General features: G+C 44.5%; 1 protein-coding gene across 2 annotated transcripts in view; it reads left to right on the plus strand.

Annotated features, from left to right (window-relative positions):
* Nucleotides 1-10,471: 10,471 nt before the first annotated feature.
* The window catches only part of LOC140428297 (uncharacterized), a 64,917-nt gene continuing 50,167 nt past the window's right edge, over nt 10,472-25,221 (plus strand). Inside the window, exons 1-2 of one of the 2 annotated variants that reach the window (XM_072514616.1) lie at nt 10,472-11,596; nt 15,747-15,855. The gene's annotated coding sequence lies outside the window, so the exon portion shown is untranslated. The remainder of the gene's footprint in view (nt 11,597-15,746; nt 15,856-25,221) is intronic. The other variant, XM_072514617.1, reaches the window with a different exon arrangement.

The following is a 25,221-nucleotide window of genomic DNA, read 5'->3' on the forward strand; positions in this document are numbered from 1 at the left end:
ACCATCTGTCGGATGGTTCTCAGCACAGCACAGTTCTCCAGAGCAAGTTAACAATTCTGTAAACCCTCACCTAAGAACTACCCAGGCCAGCACGGCGGCACAGTGGTTAGCACTGCTGCCTCACAACTCTCGGGACCCGGGTTCAATTCCAGCTCTTGGTGACTGTGTGGAGTTTGCACATTCTCCCAGTGTCTACGTGGGTTTCCTCCTGGTGCTCTGGTTTCCTCCCACCGTCCAAAGATGTGCAGGTTAGGTGCATTGGCCATGATAAATTATTCCTAACTTGTCCAAAGGTTAGGTAGGGTTATGGGGTTACAGGGACAGGGCGGAGGAGTGGGCCTGGGTGGGGAGTTCTTTCAGAACATCGGTGTGGATTCGATCGGCCCAATAGCCTCCTTCTACACTGCAGGGATTCTATGATTCCCCAGCCCATCTTTGGACTACGCCCAGATCCCACGTTGGGGGACCAGGAAGTTGTGAGCTGTTTGATTAGAGTGCCTTGGGAGGAACGATGAGGGAGGTCCAATGACGTAATTTGCGGGAGGTGACAATAACAGGAACAAAAGATAATTTTTATGTGAACACAAACATGTATCAGGTCACAGGTTCCAACAATGGGTGTATAAATATGTTTGCTCCATAAAGTAATTCTGAAGTATACACATCATGCTACATACAGTTCGCATTCGTTAAAGTTTCTCAACTCAACCAGTTGTTTAAGGCATTCATAGCTACACCTACCGACAAGTTGTCAATAATTTCGAATAAACCGAAGCAATCTTTACGCCCCTCGAATTTTATTAAAACTGTCGGCTGCTTGTCGTACCAATGCAAGTTTGTTATATGTTTTCATTGTCAAAACAACGCCGAGGGTTTGGAGATTGTGGCCTTCCACATTTCAGGTCAGTGCATCAATTCCTGAGGCTCCTGTTCGGGCCGGTGGACTTCGCCTTGGACTGTTTGGAGTGGGGGCTGAAGTTAGATTTTTTGAGAATGGACTTTGGGACGTCGGATTTTGAGGGGAGGGTCTGCAAGGGGGTCGCTGCCCTCGCGGTGTTCGTCGGAAAGGCACGGGATATCGTGGCGTCGACGTCTGCTTCGCATGTTTCATCGTTGGCTGGCAACTCGTCAGCTTCGATTTTCATGGTTTTGTTGTCCAAAACGGTGAAGGTCAGGGAGTCGTACTCCACCCCAGGGGGGAGATCGAACTCGTTGGAAAAGCGGTGAAAGTTGAACTTGATCGCCCCGTTTCCATCCTGAAACCTCTCGATGTGTTCTCCAGAAACTGTCATCCTCCTATCCTTGATCTTCACCAGCACTTTCTCTGGAGAAATACTCCCCAGGTTTATCGAAGCAGAGAACGGTTTGTTTGTATCCGTATCCGTCATGTCACCTTGGTGGCCGAATGTTGGAGCCGCAGAGCCCAAGTCACAGATTCATCACTTTGAAAACGGGTGTGTACAAAAATGTATACCTTAACGCCACAGTTTGTACTCCCCCGTTTCAAATACCTCTATGATGAAAATTACAGCATAAAGTTTGGACGTAGCAATCTCATTGCCTGCTGGCCCTGAGCCAGTGCCCCAAGTGATTGATTTTTTTAACTTAAAAAAAGACATAACCAAAATAACAAGACCGACCCAATCGAGGTGAAATCAAAGGTCACTAATTTTCTGAAACAATATATTTGCTGTTCTTCATTGATATTGCAATTCATTTCTTAGCCAGCCTCAGAGTATTCTTCCAGCCAAGATGTACAACCACTCATGAGTCCATACAGTATACATTAAAGGGCTTAGAAAAGATGTCGGCACAGAGTGCGTATTAATTCATTTCTGGTTGCAAGCAAATTGGAAATTTGGAATCATCTGTAACCATATTTTATTTTGCTAAACAGCAGAATGTGTTTTGAGTGATGATGAATATGGAATAGTTAATTACTTTATTAATGGTTAATCTATGAATTATTCAGGCTGGTACGAAAATTAAATGCAGAGAAAGTGTGTGAATATATGATACATTTCGAGAATAAGCAATTTGCAACAAGCAAGAGCAGAGGGAAGGACAAAGCTTGCAGAAATAAAGCAAGATGAAAAAATGAACTTGTGGAAGACGGAGCAACAGAAAAATGTAGTTACGAAGAATCAGTGGGAGACACGCAAACATGTTTCTGGATAGCCAGGAATCAAGACATATATATCTTTTGAGGAACTTGCAATTATATAGCAACCCAGAAATAGCTTTACATCTGCAATCTACTTTTCAAATATAGTCACTGTTGTAATGTCTCCATCGACAATCCTTTATCTTGTGGATGCTTCTTTCTTGAGGATGGTTGGTGTAATGTTCTTGTCAAATGGCCTGATTTACATTACAAGAACACTTGTAGCTAAAGCTGTATTAACATTAACTGTTAGTAAACTATAGACAAAACAACAGATGACTAACAGTAAGATAAAGCACTAGCAACTTCTCTCCAGCTTCCTCCAGCGAGTCTGAGGGGTCACCTGACTCTAACATTCACTTATGTGCTGGTGATACTCTTCCTGGTAAGTCTGTGAATTACAACACAGTCATGATATCACTACATCTTTCCTTTGAAGGAATAAATTAATATATTATCATCAGTATATTTACATGTGATATCATGAGCCTATGAGTCCAACAGTATTAACTTTAAAACAAACTGTTAAAGTGTCAATTGTTAAACTGGTTTAACAAATATATAGAATAACAAACATATATATATGTACAAGAACAGCAAACATAGTGGGCGGGATTCTCCACCCCAAGCCGAAGTGGCCACGCCATCGTGAACGCCGTCGAGGTTCACGACGGCGCAAAACGGCCCCGGTCCCGACCGATTCAGGCCCTGACAATGGGCCAGTATCGGGGCCGCATCATCTACCAGCGCCAGGCCTTGTCGCCCGCGTAAAGGCGGCGCCGAATAGATGACGCGGCCGGCGCTGCATAACGGAGGTCATCCGCGCATGCACGGGTTGGCCGGCGCCAACCCGCGCATGCGTGGTTGCCGTCCTGTCCAAATACACGGGGACGGGTCTTGCGGGGCCGCGGAAGGAAGGAGGTCCTCCTTCAGAGAGAACAGCCCGACGATCGGTGGGTACCGATCGCGGGCCACCCCACATTGCAGGTGAAGCCCGGTGTAGGATCCCCCCTCGCCCCCCCCACAGGCCGCCCACCAGCGTTCACGCACCGCCCACAACTGCAGCGACCAGGTGTGGACGGCGTCGGGGGGAACCCGCCGTTTTGTCCTGGCCGCTTGGCCCATCCGGGCCTCAGAATCGCGGGGGTGCCGGAGAATCACCATTTTGGGTATCTCCGGCGATTCTCTGGCCTGCGGCCCGCGAAACTCGACCGGCCCGTTCCCGCTGCTTGGGAGAATCACGGGAGGGCGTTGGACTGGCGTCCCCGGAAATTTCGGCGGCCCAGGCGATTCTCCCAACCGGCGTGGGATTGGAGAATTGCGCCCAGTATGTACAAATAGTCCAAATCTACAAATTGAGTGGATGAGGTTTTCTTCTGACTCTGGTTGATCTTCTCAAAGTTTGATCTTGCTGCTCAGAACTTGTAGATTCAATGTTCTCCACGACGTTCTCATGCTCAGGAACTGCTGAACTATCTGACACTGCAGCCTGTGTTGATTCTGAAGTAGATTCATCATCCAGCACGTTGTTGTGAAAGTCTCTGATTTTCAAGAGTGAGCGATGACTTCTTCTTAAAACCAACCCTTCCTCTGTCTGTACATTGTAGGAACAAGGTGCTGCTTCTTCAAGTACAATGGCTTTTCTTGGCCAATTGCCTGAATCTTCTACTCTCACAACGTTATCACGACTCAGAAGTGGTAAAGTTCTAGACACACTATCATACAACTGTTTTTGTTTCACTTTAATGTTTCGCATTTCCAGCAGTACCACTGCATTCTCCTTTTTTGCCAAGTATGGAAGTGCAGTACGCAACCTTCAATTCATGAGTAACTTGGCTGGCGATCTACCATGTGACAATGGTGACTCTTTGTAACTCAATAGTGCAACATATGGATCAGATTAGCTGTCCATTGCTTCCTTCAACAATTGCTTAACAATATGTACACCTTTTTCAGCTTTTCCATTGGCTTGAGAATACAACAGACTCAACGTGATTAAAATTATACATGACTGCGAAGTGTTGCCACTCTTTCAGCTAAAACAAGGACCATTGTCATGACGACTTTCAGAACTCTTTGTCCAGAATAAATTGACTTGTTATGCAGTATTATACAGCTTGCCATAATGCTTGACAGTAGAGTCATTTCGGGATAGTTTGAAAAATAGTCTATGATCATTCAATAATCTTTCCTCACAGGTGAAAGAGATCAATAGCTACTTTCTACCATGGCACCGCACCATAGGTAAATCAGATATTTACATAGGTTCTCTTGTGTGCTTACAACAACGCCTCTGGCGTGTCTCATAACAGCTGACCATCCTATCAACATCCTGGTTTATACCTGGCCAGTAAACAGTCACAAGCTCTCCATTTACATTTTTCAATCCTGTACATCCTTGCGAAGAGATTGAGTTATGACCATAGTGTTCAAAGAAAGTACCACTTGATTAATGATACTGAGTTCAGATGTTATGTTGTAGAACCCCATACATTGACCCCTGGGCCAGTGTGACTTAATGTTCCTCATCACCTCTTGAAGAGTATGATCCTTCATGATCTCTTGGATCTCACGTAGTTTTGTATCTGATACTGGTAGCAGTGTAGAACTAAAATTGATATGCAGATCTACATCTTCAGCAATTTCACTACTAATACTTTGTATCGATGCTCTCAATAATGCATCTGCTAAGAACAAATATTTGCCTGGTGTGAGATGAGATTGAAGTGAGAGTGTTGTAAATTCATCATCAACCTCTGACTGCACGGAGACATCTGGTTGAGATTCTTTTGATCATGTTAACCAAAGGACGATAATCTGTCTCAACTGTGGAAGTTGAAAGCCCATACACATAGTCATGGAATTCCTCCAAGCCTACAACTAATCCCAGCCATTCTGTTTTGATTTGAGCATACCTCTGCTCTGTTGTCGTCATGAATCGTGATGCACATGCGACTGGTTTCCAATTGTCATGCTCGAGTTGCAGAAGAACTGCTATCAAACCATCTTTGGACACGTCTGTTGACACTTTAATATGCTTAGGCGGATCAAAAAATGTGAACTGGCATGGTGGTTAGTGAAGACTTGAGCTTCTTCTGTCCTTGCTTATGTTGCTCAGTCCAAGTGAAATCTGTTGTCTTGTGCAGGAGATCACGTTTTTACTGGCAGGTTTGGAATGAAATTCCCTATAAAATTGATCATACCCATCACTCTTAAGATGGCTTTCTAGTCGTGTGGTTTTGGCATGTTGAGAATTGCTTGGATTTTGTCCTTATCAGATTCAATGCCATGCGATGAGAGCTTGTCACCTCGGAATGTGACCTCAGTTACACCAAATTGGCACTTTTGCTTGTTGAGCTTCAGCTCATTTCTCCTGATGCACATTAGAATTTTAGGCAATCTCGTATTGTGCTCTTCTGTGGTTGAGCCCCAAATGATAATTTCATCCACGTACACACGTACACATTCAATGCCTTCGATTATGTGCCTCATGGCACAGTGAAAAATATGTGATTCCGAAATTATGCCAAACGGCATTCTCAGAAAGCAGCACCATCCAAATGGCGTATTAAACGTGTAGTATTTTGGACTTTGTTCCTCTAGCTTTAGTTGCCAGAAACCCTGAGATGCATCAGGTTTTGTAACGAATTGTGCACCAGCCATCTCAGATGTGATTTCCTCATGCTTTGGTATTTGGTAATGTTCTCTTTTGATATTCTCGTTAAGATCTTTAGGATCCATGCACATGGGAATATCCCCATTCTTTTTCTTTACACAAAGCATGGAATTTGCCCAGTTGGTAGGTTCTTCGATCTTTCTGATTACTATTAATTTTGTCATTATGTCTAGCTCCTTTTTGAGGCAATCCTAAAGAGCTGCAGGTACTCTTCTTGGTGCCTGTGGTTTTGCATCCTCTTTTTTCATGGTCCTCATTGGACACTTAATTCCAATATTCGTTTAATCGAACCTGCCAGGTCTTCAGCACATTACCCTGGGTCTCTGGATTATTAGTACAGTGACAATACCACTATGTCACCGCCTTCTTCTCAGGAGTTTACATTGTTTAATACCTCCCAGTATTCATTACTTCTGATTTGCATGAAACTTTCAGAATCATTCTTGTTAGATTTTATAGACACTCTTTTGTGAGTACAGACGCACATCCTTCCTCTTAATAGTAAAATCAAGACTGTCAGACAACTGCCATATTCAAACTGAGCACTGGTTGGAGCTATGTTTGCTAGTGTTGTGCTGGTTTGAAGATGCAAGCTACCTGTGTATTGATCCTTGAAAGGAACACAGGACTGTAAGGTATATCTTCAAAAGCCTCAAAAGAAAATGTAATGGGGTGGTGCCATCAGCCCTAGTGCTGGACAACCCTGGTCCTTCATCAGCCCGTGAATACCAGATTTCAAATCTGACCTATTCACCACCCCCAACGGTACCCCATAGCAGATCCTAATCCGAGTGGAAGGGAGCAGAAAATAAGGTGCAGCTACTGTCCCCTCTTCAGGTGCCAAACTCCTTTCTTCATCACTCATGAAAGCTGTGGAAATTCCAAAGCTCTGTGAAAGGGGTGAAGTCCTGTGATTTTACTCTTTTTGCAGCTTTCTGTACTAATGTGTCTCCCAGTACATTTTACAATATTTTGGGACCCAGGTTCGATTCCCGGCTTGGGTCACTGTCTGTGCCACGTTGTCCCCATGTCTGCATGGGTTTCTTCTAGGTGCTCTGGTTTCCTCCCACAAGTCCCAAAAGACATGTTGTTAGCTGAATTGAACATTCTGAATTTTCCCTCAGTGTACCCAAACAGGTGCCAGAGTATGGCGACTAGGGGATATTCACAGTAACTTCATTGCAATGTTAATGTATGCCTACTTGTGACACTAAGCAAGAGTGTTATTATTAATATTTGATCTTCCATCATATAAACACTAGAATATGTTCCCAGATTCAAGTGAGATATTAGCTACCCATTTAAATAAGTCAGAAATAACAGCTTTTATGAGGCGAGTTATTTATAATTTCACAAATAGAAGTTCTGGAAATATACAGCAAGCCCTGTCAGCAACAGTAAGGCAAGTTTCAGGCATAAATATAGATGCCGTATCAGAACAATTTTAAGGTAGGCCCTATAATCAAAATGCCAAAATATTTACGATTTACTTATACTTACAGGTTTGCAGTTTATTTCTTGCAGTGTCTGTTTTATTTTAGATGAGCCTGTATTTGTAATCTCTGTTCTTTTTATCTCTAACAATACCTGGTACAACATATTTTATCACATGCATATCATCAAATATCCAACTTTTAGTGAATGCTTTTACACAATGTATTTTGCACAAGTTAATGAAAGGAAATTACTTTGTGATATCATTTTGCTTTATGATGTCACAGTATTTGAGACAAACGTTTTCTGAAATTTCCACACAACTATGGATGTAAAGTAGAGGGTATGATGTTGGTGGCATTCATTGGTAAGATATTTTTTCTAATTGGCTTATTTTCTTTTGTTATTAGGATGTATCAAATATAGGCAAAGTTGTAATTTATTGCCCATCCTTAGTTGCTCTGAAAAGGTGTCAGTTGTCCACCTTATTGAAATCTGTGTGTTAAATGGCATTTCAGAATGTTGTTTAGAGTGATTGATTTTCAGTACAATTGCATGCCTTTCTAGATGCCATTAGATGCCATTATGTACTGCAGGACCGAGATCACAAACAGCAGAACATTTTTTTTAAATTAATTTACGGGATGTGGGCGTTGCTGGTTAGGCCAGCATTTATTGCCCACCCTTAGTTGCCCTTCAGAAGGTAGTGTTGAGTTGCCTTCTTGAACCTCTGCAGTCCTTGAGGTGTAAGTATATCCACTGTGCAGTTAGGGAGGGAGTTCCAGGTGTTGCCCCAGCGACAATGGAGGAACAGTGATATATTTCCAAGTCAGGGTGGTGAATGACTTGGGGGGGAACCTCCAGGTGGTGGAGTTCCAAGGTATTTGCTGCTCTTGTCCTTCTGGATGGTAGTGATCGTGGGTTTGGAAGGTGTTCTCTACGGAACCTTGGTGAGTTACTACAGTGCATGTTGTAGATGGTACTTACTGCTGCCACTGTTCATCATTGGTGGAGGGTTTGAATGTTTGTGGAAGGAGGAGCAATCAGGCGGGCTGCTTTGTCCTGGATGGCGTCGAGCTTCTTGAGTGTGGTTGGAGCTGCACTCATCCAGGCAAGTGGAGAGTATTCCATCACACTCCTGACTTGTGCCTGTAGAAGGCGGACAGGCTTTGGAGGCTCAGGAGGTAAGTTACTCGCCGTAGGATTCCTAGCCTTTGACCTGCCCTGGTAGCCATGTAGGGCGTGTCAGATTAACATCGCTCAATCAATTGCAATAATCCAGTTGTTCTTTTAGCGACCGTCTACAAGAGTCAAGACACACCTCAGTAGCACACTTAACTCTGAGTCAGACGGTTGAGTCTGATTCCAGTGACTTGGGGATGTAATCCAGGCTACTACAGTACCATTATTGTGAGAGTGCTTCACTGTTGCAGCACATCGTTTGAGATGAAACTGTAAACAGAGACACCATCTGCCTCTCAAATGGCTGAGTAGTTCCCATGGCATTATTTTGACAAAGATTGCAACAACTCAGTTATGGAAAGAAATTCCTTATGCCAACTCTAGTTATAAAATTAATGTTCATGTCTAAAGTCACCTTTTCCTCCCAAGTAAGTCATAGAATAGAACCATAGAATCCTTACAGTGCAGGAGGAGACCATTTAACCTATCAAGTCTGCACCGACCTTCTGAAGGAGCATCACACCCAGGATCATGGCCCCGCCCTATCCCTATAACTCCACCTAATCTGTTTGGACACTAAGGGCAATTTAGCATGACCAATCCACCTACTCTGCACACCTTTGGACTGTGGGAGGAAACTGGAGGACCCAGAGAAAACCCACGCAGACACGGGGAGAATGTTTAAACTCCACTCGGACAGTCATAGAATTGAACCCGAGTCCCTGATGCTGTGAGGCAGCATTGCTAACCACTGTGCCACCGTACTGCCCCATGTCTCACATTACTGATACATTTTTATGTGTGAGTTTGTCAGAGTAGTGGTTGGCCGTAAAAAAAACTTGGTGACTTGACCAATGTTTTCGTTTTTAAAAATATTTTTATTGGTATTTTCAATTTATACACAGTAACACTTTACGATTAATATTCAGAGTATGTGTGGTTCTTAGATACATATTGATATTGTCTGTCTTGGTGTGTCCTTCTCCCCCACTTCCCTTCTCCATGCAGCAATACCCCCCACCCCCACCCCCCCGCCGCTTCTTGTTTTCCCTCTTTTTAGTTCAGGGTGTACTGTCCCCTGGCCCCTATTCTCTCCTTGCCCCCCGCCCCCCCTTCCCTTTATCTTTTCTGCTGCCTGCCTTGTGGGTTTGTGGGGGGGCCTCCACTCCCTCCCCCTCCCCCCGTGCTTCTCCCTGTAGTTCCCCTGAGTTCCCTCCTCTCTTCCTCCCCCCGTTCCCTCCGAGTTGTGTGTTCCTGTCTGTTTTCTCCCATCTCTCATCTTTTCCCCTAATCGCTGTTGGCTTCGAACTGGTCTTGGAACAGGCCGTGACACTGCAACTGAAAAAAATAATTCAGCTCATTCCAAATTCCTGTTTATGGGTCACGCTGTGCGCACATCGGATGCCTCATTTTCTAAATTATAATATTGGCTGCACTACAAGCGTATTTTATTGACTGTATAGTACATAAGGATATCCTGAGATTAGCAATTTACAACTCACCTTGGTTCAATTCCTCACCATAACTTTCTGTGTCACTAACGCATCTGGAATGTCTTGCACATCAAAACCTATGTAATTTTCCCAGCAAATACAGGATCAACTTGTTTGTGATTAGTTCATAGATGTAGGGCTGGAATCCAACTCTAGGCAGCCTCAGACACCGGAGCCTTGGTTCTAAGTTACAGGTGGAAAACCCATTATTGGTTGCCTCCCAACAATGGGACTCTATTTGCCCCAGTAATTTTTAGTTCATGAGCTTATAACCAACCCACTTAAGAGTTATTGATCTTATCCTCTGTGGTATAGCATCTTTATTTATTATGCTCCTACATTCCTGCTCGTATGATATCGTAATATACATTACCATTGTGTTGATCATCAGTTTGGCATGTTTCAGTTTAGCATGTTTTTTATAGGTCAACACCTCCCAGCATGTAGGAAAAATGCTTACAAATCTGTTGTATATAAGAACTGTTGTCTTCTACACTTTCATTTTCAGAAAAGAAACCTGTGATCTCCATACAGTTGATCAAACATGGATAGAAACAGTTTCTTGAATGGAGATGAAGTTGACATTTATGAGAATGCTGGAAGAAACAGTGAACACAATGAGACATTGGAGAAGTTTACTCTATGTTTAAACCTTGGACATATTCCTGTGAGTAAGGTGAATTCAAAAGTTAACAGTAGAAGAATGACTGTTTTTGGTGATCAGTCAGTGATAATAAGGGATGAACTTGGAATGACGAAAAATATCTTTCATGGGTTTTACAGCAAACTTAACCTCCCACTAGATGTTGACCCAGCCTCTCTTCGCCTCAGTAATTCAGGACAACATGGAGTCATTATCAGTGGTACTCGGATCAACCTAAGGAACATTGAAACTGAGCAACAATCTGAGACTTCAACATCAAGCCCTGAGGTCAATGATGTCACAAACAGGCAACATCCAATACTACATGAAAACAACATTGAACAAGATTCACGCCCATCACCTGTAACTGAAGACCAAACAACCTCGGCAAAGCCGTTAACTGAACCAATTACTCAAAAATACCCTCAAATGGTACCACAGATCCCAGTCAATGAAATCCAGCCAAATGTCCCTGAGCACAGAAACAACTATTTGAATTCAAGTCATGCTACCACTAGCACCCTCACAAATTCATACTTGGACAGAGTCAAGGATTTCAAGGAACAAGGAGCCCCCTCAAGTGCAATTGCACAGAGCCAATGTTCTCTCAAATTTTCCCATCAAGGGAAAGTGTACAAAATTCAGATTCAGAAAGACTCCAACCACCGAAGTGAAACATTCAGAAAATATCCAGTTATGGATGACAGGCAGTCTACAGACTGAACCATACAACATTCCTCAAATATTCAGGATTTTTCATGAAAGATGGTGGACAAAATAAACTGATACCATCACCAAATTCCCACCAGGACACTCAAGATCTTTGAACTCTCTTCAGAAAATGAGCAATATTTCCTGTAAACCTAATTGTCACAAGCAAAGCATCGAAATATCAAATGCAAAAACAGGGAGGATCTCCCATCAAACTGAAAACAACATCAGCAAGATATCATTAAAAGCTCATTCATGAAGCAGGGAAGGTTTTCAAAAAATATATCTAGGAGGTAAGCGATATCTTCCAAGTTCACATATTCAATTCAAACTATTTCCACCCTCTCGTCCTTTCAAATAGATAGGATATTCTGGAAACCTGAACATCAGCAAAATAAACATACAAAATCAGCAAGAATTCTTGGCTATCCACCCAGAGAACAGCAGTATGTTCCAATAATGGGTGTGATTCTCCGGCCACCCCGTGTCATATTTCTTGGTGGTGAGTAGTGGAATGACGTTGACCAGCAGCAGGATCTTCTGGTCCTGCTGATGTCAATGAATTGCCCATTAAATCCACCACAAGTCATGGGGAAACTACAAGCAGGGGTGCGCCATTGGAGAGACTGGAAGATCCTGCCAGCTTGAACAGCTGGAAAATGTCATAGAAGCATAAATCATAGAATTTACAGTGCAGAAGGAGGCTAGTCAGCCCATGAGTTTGCGCCAGACCCTGGAAAGAGCACCCTACTTAAACCCAGTATCCCACCTAACCTTTTTGACACTAAGGGACAAATTAGCATAGCCAGTCCACCTAAGATGCACATCTTTGGACTGTAGGAGGAAACTAGAGCCCCAAAGGGAACCCACACAGACACAGGGAGAAAGGGAAAACTCCACACAGTCAACCAAGACTGGAATTGAACCCGGGTCCCTGGTGCTGTGAGGCTGCAGTGCCACCATACCTCCCAGTATCCACCCAGAGAGCAGCCGTATGTTCCATTAATGGGTGAGATTCCCCGGCCACCCCATGTCATTTTTCTTGGTGGTGAGATGTGGACCACCATTGACCAGCAGCGGGATCTTCTGGTTGGTATCTAGTTGGTGCACAGTAGCACAGTGGTTAGCATTGTTGCTTCAGAACGCCAGGGACCCTGGTTAGATTCCTGGCTTGGGTCACTGTCTGTGCGGAATCTGCACGTTCTCCTGGTGCCTGCATGGATTTTCTCCGGGTGCTCCGGTTTCCTCCCACAAGTCTTGAAAGAAGTGCTTGTTTGGTGAATTGGACATTCTGAATTCTCCCTCTGTGTACCCGAACAGGTGCTGGAGTGTGGCGACTAGGGGCTTTTCATAGTAACTTCATTGCAGTGTTGATGTAAGCCTACCTGTGACAAAAGTAAAGATTATTATTAGGATTGATACATAGACAAATTCCCCTCTAAATTCCCCTAAAAACTCAATCACAAAATTCACAAGATTAATTGAAATCCAATTCTAAATGACAGGATATCAATGAATTCCACACTGAAAGTGATCAGGATATCCTAGACATCCACTCAAAGATGAAAAATATGTTTCATCCCCAATTCCTCTCTATATTGCTTCCCAAAACATGCAAAGTGTCAGAATTATCAAATGAACCTAATCTCCAGGAAACCATTCCCAACTAATTGCAAAATTGACATGATCGTACCAATAACCCTTTCTTTGATATTCAGGATTTCAATTCCGGGTGGAATTCTGGCCTTGGGTGACCGTGTGGAGTTTGTACATTTTTCTCGTGTCTACGTGGGTTTCCGCTGGGTACTACGGCTTCCTCCTACAGTCCAAAGATGTGCAGGTTAGGTGGATTGGCTATGCCAAATTGCCACTTAATGTTCAAAGATTAGGTGGGGTTAAGGGGAGTGGACCTAAATTGGGTGCTCTTTCAGAGGGTTGGTGCAGATTCGATGGGCCATATGACCTCCTTCAGGACTGTAGAGGTTCTATGATGCCACAAAAGGAGGCAATATTCCACAGAACCTGCCCTTCAAAGAAAACATTCTGCAAATCTTCCAGTGACTTGGAAAGTAACTAACAAACAGGGTAAACATAGTGTAAATTCTAGGTATTATTTGAACTTAAGTTCAATTTAATTCATTTGAGACTTAATCAAAATAGGCAACAAAAGGCAGTCCAGCGAAGTCACTCAGGAAACTTTACTTAAGCTATACTTCACAAGGCAGGGCAGTGAACTGGTGGGCTTACTACGGCTTTTGCTTTCCGGTTCATTGTAGGGCTCAAGGCGACAATCGGCTTCCGTTCTCTCCATAACCTCTGTGGGTCTTCTGCTTCTCTAAGGACAGCAGGCTCTACAAACTTCACTCTCAAACCTGATGCACACCTTTCTCACTGAAAGATTCTGTTTATTAACCCATTCTGAGCCACAACACACAGCATGATGTTATTATTTCCTGATTGGCCTGAATGAGTCCAGGCAAATTTGTTTTTTATTCATTTACGGGATGTGGGCGTCGCTGGCTAGGCCAGCATTTATTGCCCATCCCTAGTTGCCCTTCAGGAGGTGGTGGTGAGTTGCCTTCTTGAACCGCTGCAGTCCTTGAGGAGCAGGTATACCCACTGTGCTGTTAGGGAGGGAGTTCCAGGATGTTGCCCCAATGACAGTGAAGAAACGGCGTTATATTTCCACGTCAGGGTGGTGAGTGACTTGGAGGAAAACCTCAGGTGGTGGGGTTCCCATGTATCTGCTGCTCTTGTCCTTCTATATGGTAGTGGTTGTGGGTTTGGAAGGTGCTGGCTATGGAACCTTGGGGAGTTACTGCAGTGCATCTTGTAGATGGTGCACACAGCTCCACTGTTCATCAGTGGTGGAGGGTTTGAATGTTTGTGGAAAGGGGAGCATTCAAGCAGGCTGCTTTTTCCTGGATGGTGTTGAGTTTCTTGAGTGTTGTCAGAGTTGCACTCACCCAGACGAGAGGACTCCTGATTTGTGACTTATAGGTGGTGGACAGGCTATAGGGGTTAGGAGGTGGGTTACTCACCATAGGATTCCTAGCCTTTGACCTGCCCTGGTAGCCACAGTATTAGTATGGCTAGTCCAGTTCAGTTTCTGACCAATATAAACCCCCAGGATGTTAACTGTGGGGGGATTCAGTGATGGTAATGCCATTGATTGTCAAGTGGTGATGGTTAGATCCTCTCTTGTAAGAGATGGTCATTGCCTGGCATTTATGTGACACAAATGTAACTTGCCATTTGTCAGTCCAAGCCTGGGTATTGTCCAAGTCTTGCTGCATTTGGACATGGACCGCTTCATTACCTGAGGTGTCGCAAATGGTGCTCAACATTGTGCAGTCACCTGCTAACATCCCCACTTTTGACCTTATAATGGAAGGGTGGTCATTGTTGAAGCAGCTGAAGGTATTTGAGCCGAGGACACTACCCTGAGGAACTCCTGCAGTGATGTCCTGGGGCTGAGATGATTGACCTCCAACCACTTGGCTTGCTGTCACGGCATAATCCTTCTCCCGCAATAAGACCCATTGTTTGTGAGTGGTAGGCTGAGTAGGCGTGGCACATAGCAGCGCTAATGCTTCCCCCCCCCCCAATTAATATATCACTATACATGCTACCAGAGTAGAAGACAATATATTTAGGGTTTTGGGTGGGTGAACATGAACATAGGAACATTGGAATTAGGAGCAGATGTAGGCAATTCAGCCCGCGAAGAAGAACTCATTCATATTGTCATTGCAATTTTAGACAATAGAGTAGGCAAGCATTACAGCAAAAAATATTATAATTCTTAAAGAATCATTATTATAAAATAACAATTAATCAATTAATCAAATTTGATTCTACTGATTCAGTGTTAATCTATTAGAAATATGTTAATAATACAGTCAAATAGTTGATTGATCAGTAACATTTCAACAATAATATTGCAGTTCTCTTTCATCTAATGGTGGTGCACTGGGGTTAGTGTGAATCATTCTGACTGTTGGGCCCTTGAGTTTAGTGAACAGTTGTTTAACTGATACACTCGATACACTGGTATGTTATGTAAATGATGAATCCTGCTACATAGGAGAAAAAGATTATTCTTACTGTGGACATTCCAGTGGGTCCCAACCACCTGCAAAGTTTCTCCCAGATAGAGGTATCTGGGGGTGAATCAAGTTTCTTGATTTCCTTTTGGATGTGCGATGCCAGATCTTTAACTTCATTTGAGTTATCTGGAATGAAAGTGTAATACTCCGCACCAGGTGCCACCTTTTTTCAGCTAGCACATAGTCAAGTGCCATTCGATTTTGTAATGCCTTTGTTCAAATTGCTCGCATTTCGTCAGAAATTTTATCTAGGGCAGTGGCGGTGTAATTGGCTACGTTTTGTCTGATGGTTGTTATTTTATTCAATTCATTGGACACCCTTACTTCCCAATAGAAAGGAATAACTTCAGCATAAATTGCGTCTCGTAAGGTTAAGACACGTTTATTTCTTCGAGTGGTTGGTTCTGAAACATAAGGGAGATGAGGAAGATGACAGATGGCAGGTACTATGTATCCTAAATAGCAAGATCCTGACTAGTATTTTGGGAGCCAAGAATGTGCTTTGTCATTACAAATAAAATAAGTTCCATTATGAGCAGAGTATAAGTAAATATCTTCTAAGTACCAATGATCTGAGAATGTTTTATTATTTGTGATGTTGTGTATGCCTGTTATTGTTGACGACCGTTCAGTTCTTTGTAATAAATTTTGTGTACATTTATAAGCTGTGTTAACATCCAAATAATTAGTACAAACACTATTGTCCATTTTCATCCCTTTAGAGTGATTACTAGTAAGGCATATGATCCTTTTTGTTTAATATTAGTTGGGAGGCTAATATATTTAGGATTTTTGTAAGGGTAATATTTAAGTTGGTGCCATCCTGAAAAGGTGTTTAGTGGATAACCTGCAGATTTCCATAAGTTAATAAATTTCTTTAAATAAATCTTGTACCTTCCTTTTTCACATGAATATGCTCCAGAACGGACCACTACAGAGCGACGGACACTTTTATAGATGTACCATTCTGCTGTTTCTGAAGCGTTAAAAGGGATAGTTAAGAATGGGATACCTTCTCCTGAGTTAGTAGGGGTTGTAATGCATACCCAACAATTAGAGATGTTGAAATTTTTCCGCATATATCTTAGATGTGTAAAGGAATGTGTTCTCATTCAGTTCTGGTACAACATTTACAAAGCCAATCAAATAACTGAAAATGAATATTACGGTAAACATTTTACAGATCTTAATACTTATACGCGCGCTTCACATGTGATGCGTGGATCCAACTTTTCTTTCCTTTTAACTTTACAGCGGATTGGTTGGTGAGAAGGATTACAAATGGTCCTTCCCACTTCGATCTTAGGGGTTCTTTCTGCAGCTTTTTGACGTAAACTTCTTCACCGGGCACCAGGTCATGCCCACCTTCTGGAGGATCTCCCCACGCAGCTAACACCTGTTGAGAGGCAGAACTAGCAGCATTTGTTAGATTTTGATAGTAAGACAGCAAAGTATTACTCATTAAATGACAGTCTGCTTTCCACAAATCAATAGTTCCTGGCAGAGACATTGGTTTGCCTGTGATGATTTCAAATGGACTCAGGCCTGTTGTTCGGTTTGGTGTAGCTCTAATACTGCAGAATACTATTGGCAAAGCTTGGACCCAATTCATGCCTTCCTGGTTGTATTTAGACAGTCTTTCTTTCAAAGTTCGATTCATACATTCCACTTGTGCTGATGATTGTGGATGATAAGGACAGTGTAAATTCCAGTCAATGTTTAATAGTCTACAGACTTCCTTACAAACAGCACCTGTAAAGTGGGATCCATTGTCTGAGTCAATGCTAGCTGGTACTCCCCATCTGGGGATAAAGTCTTTGCATAGCACTTTGGCTGTATGGGCAGCTGTCGCACCTCTAGCTGGAGCAGCTTCCACCCATCTAGAGAATTTATCCACCATTAATTCTCTTAAGGAGACTTATGTAAGGCTGAGGAAACCAGGTTCAGACAGGGCATTGGAGGGATACAAGATAGCCAGGAGGGAACTGAAGAAAGGGATTAGGAGAGCTAAGAGAGGGCATGAACAATCTTTGGCGGGTAGGATCAAGGAAAACCCCAAGGCCTTTTACACATATGTGAGAAATATGAGAATGACTAGAGCGAGGGTAGGTCCGATCAAGGACAGTAGCGGGAGATTGTGTATTGAGTCTGAAGAGATAGGAGAGGTCTTGAACGATTACTTTTCTTCTGTATTTACAAATGAGAGGGGCCATATTGTTGGAGAGGACAGTGTGAAACAGACTGGTAAGCTCGAGGAAATACTTGTTAGGAAGGAAGATGTGTTGGGCATTTTGAAAAACTTGAGGGTAGACAAGTCCCCTGGGCCTGACGGGATATATCCAAGGATTCTATGGGAAGCAAGAGATGAAATTGCAGAGCAGTTGGCAATGATCTTTTTGTCCTCACTGTCAACAGGGGTGGTACCAGGGGATTGGAGAGTGGCGAATGTCTTGCCCCTGTTCAAAAAAGGGACTAGGGATAACCCTGGGAATTACAGGCCAGTTAGTCTTACTTCGGTGGTAGGCAAAGTAATGGAAAGGGTACTGAAGGATAGGATATCTGAGCATCTGGAAAGACACTGCTTGATTAGGGATAGTCAGCACGGATTTGTGAGGGGTAGGTCTTGCCTTACAAATCTTATTGAATTCTTTGAGGAGGTGACCAAGCATGTGGATGAAGGTAAAGCAGTGGATGTAGTGTACATGGATTTTAGTAAGGCATTTGATAAGGTTCCCCATGGTAGGCTTCTGCAGAAAGTAAGGAGGCATGGGATAGTGGGAAATTTGGCCAGTTGGATAACGAACTGGCTAACCGATAGAAGTCAGAGAGTCGTGGTGGATGGCAAATATTCAGCCTGGATCCCAGTTACCAGTGGCGTACCGCAGGGATCAGTTCTGGGTCCTCTGCTGTTTGTGATTTTCATTAATGACTTGGATGAGGGAGTTGAAGGGTGGGTCAGTAAATTTGCAGACGATACGAAGATTGGTGGAGTTGTGGATAGTAAGGAGGGCCGTTGTCGGCTGCAAAGAGACATAGATAGGATGCAGAGCTGGGCTGAGAAGTGGCAGATGGAGTTTAACCCTGAAAAGTGTGAGGTTGTCCATTTTGGAAGGACAAATATGAATGCGGAATACAGGGTTAACGGTAGAGTTCTTGGCAATGTGGAGGAGCAGAAAGATCTTGGGGTCTATGTTCATACATCTTTGAAAGTTGCCACTCAAGTGGATAGAGCTGTGAAGAAGGCCTATGGTGTGCTCGCGTTTATTAACAGAGGGATTGAATTTAAGAGCCGTGAGGTGATGATGCAGCTGTACAAAACTTTGGTAAGGCCACATTTGGAGTACTGTGTACAGTTCTGGTCGCCTCATTTTAGGAAGGATGTGGAAGCTTTGGAAAAGGTGCAAAGAAGATTTACCAGGATGTTGCCTGGAATGGAGAGTAGGTCTTACGAGGAAAGGTTGAGGGTGCTAGGCCTTTACTCATTAGAACGGAGAAGGATGAGGGGCGACTTGATAGAGGTTTATAAGATGATATGGGGAATAGATAGAGTAGACAGTCAGAGACTTTCCCCGGGTGGAACAAACCATTACAAGGGGACATAAATTTAAGGTGAAAGGTGGAAGATATAGGAGGGAAATCAGAGGTAGGTTCTTTACCCAGAGAGGAGTGGGGGCATGGAACGCACTGCCAGTGGAAGTAGTTGAGTCGGAAACATTAGGGACCTTCAAGCAGCTATTGGATAGGTACATGGATTACGGTAAAATGATATAGTGTTGATTTATTTGTTCTTAAGGGCAGCACGGTAGCATTGTGGATAGCACAATTGCTTCACAGCTCCAGGGTCCCAGGTTCGATTCCGGACTGGGTCACTGTCTGTGCGGAGTCTGCACGTCCTTCCCGTGTCTGCGTGGGTTTCCTCCGGGTGCTCCGGTTTCCTCCCACAGTCCAAAGATATGCAGGTTAGGTGGATTGGCCATGATAAATTGCCCTTAGTGTCCAAAATTGCCCTTGGTGTTGGGTGGAGGTGTTGAGTTTGGGTAGGGTGCTCTTTCCAAGAGCCGGTGCAGACTCAAAGGGCCGAATGGCCTCCTTCTGCACTGTAAATTCAATGATAATCTATGATTAATCTAGGACAAAGATTCGGCACAACATCGTGGGCCGAAGGGTCTGTTCTGTGCTGTATTTTCTATGTCTTACAAGGACGTCATTGTATTGTTGACATTTAGGAAGGGTGATGTAATCTACCTGTATATCCTGGAACGGTCCTGCAAGAGCAGGAGCTCTTAATTGAGGCATTGATGTTGTAGGACCCAAGTTATTCTTTTGACAGGTAACACAACAGTTTGATACTAATTGTGCATGTTTTTTTGAATCCTTTACCACACTAACTTCTATGGGGCGTCATTCTCCGACCCCCCGCCGGGTCGGAGAATGGCCGTTGGCCACCGTGAATCCCGCCCCCGCCACCGCCGAAGTCTCCTGTACCGGAGATTGGGTGGGGGCGGGAATCGGGCCGGGCCGGTTGGCGGGACCCCCCGCTCAATTCTCCGGCCCGGATGGGCCAAAGTCCCGCCCAGAAATTGCCTGCCCCGCCGGCGTAAATCAAAGCTGGTATTTACCGGCGGGACCAGGCGGCGTGGGCGGGCTCCGGGGTCCTGGGGGGGAGCGCGGGGCGATCTGACCCCGGGGGGTGCCCCCACGGTGGCCTGGCCCGCGATCGGGGCCCACCGATCCGCGGGCGGGCCTGTGCCGTGGGGGCACTCTTTGCCTTCCGCCTCCGCCTCGGCCTCCACCATGGCGGAGGCGGAAGAGATTCTCCCCACTGCACATGCGCGGGAAACTGTCGGCCTCCGCTGACGCTCCCGCGCATGCGCCGCATTTCCGCGCCAACTGGTGGGGCAACAAACGCCGTTTCCGCCAGCTGGCGGGGCGGAAATCCCTCCGGCGCTGGCCTAGCCCCTCAATGTTGGGGCTCGGCCCCCAAAGATGCGGAGCATTCCGCACCTTTGGGCCGGCCCGATGCCCGTCTGATTGGCGCCGTTTTTGGCGCCAGTCGGCGGACATCGCGCCGTTGGGGGAGAATTTCGCCCATGGAATCGATCCATCATTTGTTGAGGTGATAGATATCCCCATGAATGAATTTGTTGAGCTAAGAAGGGCGTTAGTGATTGAGGTGCCACTGGTTTATCGGTTTGAACTTATCTCCAAATATTGTCATCATACAATTGAATACCTGATTCTAACCATGTCCATTTTTCTTCCTTTGTACAATCATGTTGCATTTCACGTAAATCCTGTAATAAGCTAGTTACTCTCAATTTGTAAATGTGATTGAATTCCTTGTGCCATTTCGAGGCAGCTTCCCTTGCTGCTTGATCCGCAAGAGCATTTCCTCTTGCTTCCATAGTGTCCTCATGAGTATCGACTTTACATTTTAAAACTGATACTTCTTTTGGTAAGGCCATAGCTTCTAGAAGATCTCGTACTTCCTTTCCATTTCGGATTGGTGTACCTGCTGTTGTGAGAAATCCTCTTTTTCTCCACAGATGGCCAAAATCATGTGCTACTCCAAAACCAAGAGTCAGTATAGATGTTAACAGTTTTATCTCTTGCCACATGACATGCTTCTGTTAATGCTTTTAATTCAGCCTGCTGAGCTGATGTACCTGGGGGTAAACTTCCTTCAGCTAATATTTCATATGGGCTTGTGACTGCCCACCCAGCTTTTCTGGGTGGGCAGTCAATAAAAGAGGAACCATCAGTGAATAGGACTAAATCTGGGTTCTGTAGTGGCTCTTCTTCTATTAAGCGTACTTCTTCCATTTCCTCTATTATTTTCACACAGTCATGCCCTTCTCCCTCTTCTCCCCTTTGTTCCTCGGGAAGCGAGAGCAAAGATGATGGGTTTACAGGACTGGCTCTGTGAAAATATAGGTTGGGTGCTTCCAAAACTGCTATCCGTCTAGCTGATGCAACTTGTGATACTCTGTTCATGGACAGTAGAGAATGGACTGAATGTGGACATTTAGTGGTTAACTTTTGGTCTAGGACCAGGCCTGATGTTGCCATTACATGTGGCTTCCATGGCTCGTAAACAGCTGCCAAATGCTAATGCCACATTGTCAAGTTTAATGGAGTAGTATCCAACTGGCCTTCACTGATCACCATGTTTTTGGGCTAGTACTGCAGTCATGTAACCATCTTTTTCATGAACAAACATGGTAAAAGCTTTTCCGTTGTTTGGAATACCTAAGGCTGGTGCTGAACACAGGGTCTTTCTCAAATTTAGGAATGATTGCTTTTGTTCTGAATTGAGTTTAACTGTGTCTTTTGATTTCCGGTTTCCTTTTAAAAGATCATTCAATGGCTGAGATAACTGAGTGTAAGAATCAATCCAGTTTCTGTTAAAATTACACAGTCCCAAAAAAGATCTTACTTCCTGAACAGTTGAGGGTTCTTTTGCGGCTCTGATGGCAGCCGCTCTATACAGAGTAAGTTCCCTTTTGCCTTTGGATATTTTCGGACCTAAGTAGATAACCTCTTCCTGGGAAATTTGTGCTTTGTCAAAGCGAGCTTTGTGACCAATATCACTGAGGTGGTTCAGGACCACTCGTAGGTCTTTTTCGTGATCATCTTTATTGATGGAGGCTATCAGAACGTCATCTACATACTGGATAATGGTGGAAGGCAGATCAGACAGTTGCCTGAGATTAATCTGTAGAGCCATGTAGTAAACAGTTGGGCTATTGTGAAAACCTTGCGGTAGTCTAGTCCATGTGTACTGTTGCTGATTAATGGTAAAAGCGAACCATGGTTGTACATCCTTAGCTCGTGGTACTGACCAAAAACCATTTGCCATATCAATGACTGAAAACCATTGAAGGTCAGGTGTTAAAGAGTTAAAGATTGTAAATGGGTCTGCCACTAAAGGAGCTTTCCTGACAATGAATTGATTCGCTCTTCTATAGTCAATAGTTAGGCGCCATGTGCCATTAGCCTTTTTTACAGGCCATACAGGGCTGTTAGATGAGCTGTGAATGCGTACTAAAATTCTCCTCTCTTCAAGTTGTTTTATTATATGTAGAATGCCTTGAATTGAAGTTTTGTTAATGGGGTATTGTTTGGTACAAGGTGGAGCGGATCCAATGAAGGTGACTGGTTCCATTTTTAAGAGGCCACAATCATTTATGTCATTGGCCCAAATTGGGTGATTTTGTATCTCATTCTTTTTGATGTGTCTAATGGACCAGGTGATTTTTCCATTATTGAAATTAAATGAAGGATTTAGAGATAAGGGCCGGGATTCTCCTCTACCCGGCGGGGCGGGGGGTCCTGGCGAGATGGAGTGGCGTGAACGACTCCGGCGTCGGGCCGCCTCAAAGGTGCGGATTTCTCTGCACCTTTAGGGGCCAAGCCCTCACCTTGAGGGTCTAGGCCCACGCCGGAGTGGTTGGCGCGCCGCCGGCCGGCGGGAACGGCCTGGGGCACCACGCCAGCCAGGGCCGAAAGGACTTCGCCGGCCGGCGGAAGTCCATGGATGCGCAGGAGTGTCAGCGGCTGCTGACGTCATCCCCGCGCATGCGCGGGGGGGGTGTCTCCTCCGCGTCGGCCATGGTGAAGGCTGTGGCTGAGGCAGAGGGAAAAGAGTGCCCCATGGCACAGGCCCGCCCACGGATCGGTGGGCCCTGATCGCGTGCCAGGCCACCGTGGGGGCACCCCCCGGGGCCAGTTCGCCCCGCGCCCCCCAGGACCCCGGAGCCCGCCCGCGCCGCCTGGTCCCGCCGGTAAGAGAGGTGGTTTGATTCTCACCGGCGGGACTGGCATTCCAGCAGCGGGAGAATCGCCGGGGGGACTCGCCGACTGGCGCGGCACGATTCCCGCCCCCGCCGAATATCCGGTGCCGGAGAATTCGGCAATCGGCGGGGGCAGGATTCATGCCAGCCCCCGGCGATTCTCCGACCCGGTGGTGGGGACGGAGAATCCCGCCCAAGATGTCCACACCTAGAAGGACTTGTGTTACCGGACCTACCCAAATTGATGCCATCAGTTGATGTGGTCCAAATTCTAACAGCAGTAGATCAGTCTGTCGGAGGGTAAAAGAATCTCCTCCTGCAGCAAAAGCGGTAATTTTTTCTGCAGTTAGGGGAAATAAAGCAGCATAGGTTTGAGTAACACAGGTAAGTTCAGCTCCAGTGTCAAAAAGAAAATTACTTTGAAAACCTCCCACTCTTAGCGAAATGTATAATCCATCCTTTTTCTGTTCCAGAAGTGCACGTAGAGAAATATGGAAAGAATCACCAAGAGTGGGGTCCATTAGTTTTTTGAAGAATCAAACGTAGAACTGGAGTTAAGCTGTTCAACATTTCATTCATGTCATTGTCATCATCGCGTACGTCCCTACGCGGGGACTGCTGGGAGGGTCTAGAATCCCTGTACGCAAGTCTGGGTGTGTCTTGTTGGAACTTAACTCTGGGTGTGTCTTGTCTATACGTGTTACGTGACTGGCCAGTAGACTGGACACGGAGCAGAAACGTGTTGTACGAATCATTGGACACCTCATTATTATTTCTTGATTCAAGTCGCAGTCTAGCATGACATGATATCATCCAATGTCCTAATTTACCACAAAAAAGACAGCGAGCAATTTTCCTTTGATCTCTTAATGGAGCGAGGGTGCATGTGGAACCCGATGCTTCTGGGGAGGTTGTAGTTACTGCTGACATCACTGCAGGGGCAGCAGGAGCTGCTGCTAGAGCAGCAGTTGACACAGGCTGATTTTGACCAGCCGGGGTGTTATTGCTTGTCTGGTTATGCATGCCACGATCTACCTGAATGCATCGGTCAACTGTTTCGCGATATGTACCAGCTGGGGCCCAATTTGGTAAAATCAGATTCAGAGCATTAGATATTTCAGGTTTAATACCGGCTACAAAAGCCATTTTAATCGGCCCTAAAGTGCTTGTACCCCAAGTATCTTTCATTTTGGAGTTTCATTCCTGAATGTTCTATCCAGACATGTAAAAATCCATCTTCAAAATGTTGATATCTTCAGTATATTTCTGAATGCAAGATGTGATTTTAGACCAATCGGTTCTAGGAGGGCGAAATTTTAATAGCCAATTTTTGACTGCTAGCCAACCAGCTTCTAAATTTTGCAAATCTTCTCCAAGGACAACTTCTACTTCTTCTCCAAGAGTTATACTGTCACGGGTGCCTACCATAAAAGACAGAATTTGTACTCCAAAGGGGTGATGATAAATGGACTGCAATCTGTGAAGTTGTTCCCTCGTGGTCAAACCACCCCTTTTTGGGTGTTGAAGATCTTTAGACATCTGTCTATTTTTTCAGGGTCTGCGACCTCATGAACCCAATGATGGCCAAATACAGTTTTAGTGGTTGTCAAATCGTTTTCTTTTATTTCTTTACTTCCAATTTTAACACGTTTGAGTCGCAGAGGGGCTAATCGAATTACTTTTGTAGTTTGCGTTATAGGTACGCTTATTTCATCACTTCCTTCATCTGAGTCAGTTGGCAAATGGAAAATACGTTTTGATTTATTGCTAACACTTGATTTTCGCTGTGGAACTGGAGCTGTTCGTGCAACTGGAGTTGTTTGAGGAATTGGAATTGTTTGTTGAACTGGAGTTGTTTCAGGAATTAGAATTGGCTGTGAGATTGGATTTGGAGGTGAAACTGGAGTTGGAACTATGTTTTTCTTTAATAAACATTTTATGGAGGTATTTTCGGTATAGTAACAACAACTAAATAAACAATATACCTGAAACCATAAACATAGTGCAAAAGCCATT

Source organism: Scyliorhinus torazame, chromosome 8 (genome assembly GCF_047496885.1).
Source record: "Scyliorhinus torazame isolate Kashiwa2021f chromosome 8, sScyTor2.1, whole genome shotgun sequence".
NCBI classification, from domain to species: Eukaryota; Metazoa; Chordata; class Chondrichthyes; order Carcharhiniformes; family Scyliorhinidae; genus Scyliorhinus; species Scyliorhinus torazame.